Source organism: Acyrthosiphon pisum, unplaced genomic scaffold, assembly GCF_005508785.2.
Source record: "Acyrthosiphon pisum isolate AL4f unplaced genomic scaffold, pea_aphid_22Mar2018_4r6ur Scaffold_21491;HRSCAF=24106, whole genome shotgun sequence".
In the NCBI taxonomy this organism is placed as follows: Eukaryota; Metazoa; Arthropoda; class Insecta; order Hemiptera; family Aphididae; genus Acyrthosiphon; species Acyrthosiphon pisum.
Window position 1 is genome coordinate 71,102 of NW_021770964.1, and position 1,797 is coordinate 72,898.

Sequence of the window (1,797 nt, forward strand, 5' to 3'; positions counted from 1 at the left end):
AATAATAATTATTGGTTGCCATTGGTTAATCGTTATTTAAATTATTATCATTATTATTATTAATGACGTATTGGTATTAGTATTTTATTTATATATTGGTTAATCAAGCATGTACATATTGCCGCTCATCGGCGGTGTCTGCAATCCACCGTAGTCGGATTGTCTACCGGGGTGCCTGAATAACACTTACTGTTGCGAGTTATATCCAAAAGGATTTGAACAATCAGAATTTTTTAAATAGACAATAGTTGTCAAAATATTATAATATTATATACTTTTAAACTAATATTTTGTAGTCTATTGAGCTACATTAAACATACTAACTAACATACTAACTAAGACCTATTAATTCATATATATGCATGTTACGATATGCTTACCTACTTTATATAATTACTATTCAATATACCGGCGCATTCGAATTACGTCCCTAAATTATATTTTGTCCTAGTTGCGTCCGTAGTTTTATCACGACACATCCGAGTTGCGTCCGTGGTTTTTTCACGACACATCCGAGTTGCGTCCGCGGTTTTCTCGCAACATGTACGAATTGCGTCCACGGGTTAATAAACTCATATAGATAATCTCAATTATCGATATCTGTAAATACTACCTTACAATTTAGTGTTGGAAATTAATTTTGTTCATGTTAGCATCAGTCACACTTCTACATTCTAGGTTCGACAAATTATCGTATTTTTATATATTTTTATTTATACAACGGAAGAACTTGAAATAATTAAAATGGTTAGTGAAAAAAATAAATTATTATATTGTATTAATGGATGCAAATTTTCTTTTCAAAAATTTTCTAAATGATAATGCTCAGAGGTGGTCTTGTTCAAAACGCTTATGCAAGTGTTATTTTAAAATGAACGAAAATGACGAAATAATTTTTAGTGCTTTAAATCATGAACATGACAAAGACGATGAAAAATTTTTAAATCGTCAAAAACTCAATAACAAACTGAAACGTAAAGCTCTCGATGACCCATGTGAAAAGCCATGCAAAATTCTACAACGGGAGTTGCGTGAAAGAGATGTAAATACATTGTCACATTGACTACCACAGATGTAAACCGTATTAGGAAAAATATGCATTATGCTCGGTCGAGCATGATTCCAAAATTGCCTAACAATTTGGAAGAGTTGCATTTGGTGTTAACCAATTTGGGTGAGATAAAAACTAATAAGGATGAATTTTTTTTTACTAATAAATAAAACTGAAAAAAATATTGTAGCACTTTCAACGACGACAAATTTAAAATTTTTAAGTGAATGTAAAACTTTATATATCGATGGCACATTTAAAAGTTGCCCTAAGCTTTTCTATCAATTATTTATTATTCATGGTGCTAAATATACTACATACACTCCTTTAGTATTTTTTTTACTAACGGGCAAGTCTATATCAACATATAAAGATGCGTTTTATAGTTTCTTAGAAAAAATGAACGATTTGAATTTAAATTTTGCACCAAATATAATTTATGCCGACTTTGAACAGCTATACACTCAGCAGTTTCGGATATTTTTCCTGATGTTATACGCAAAGGCTGTAGATTTCACCTAGGACAATCAATCTGGAGAAAAATTCAAAGTCTTGGTTTGTCTACAGTTTTTAAAAATAAATCTGAAGTTGGAAAATTTTTGAAATTATTCTTTGGTCTTTCATTTTTAAAACCCGATGAGGTTAATAAATGTTTTTATGAAGACCTAATGGCTATAAGACCTAACGTTGAAAGAGTTGATAATTTTTTTAATTACTTTGAAAAAAATTATATTTTGCTGGACAGT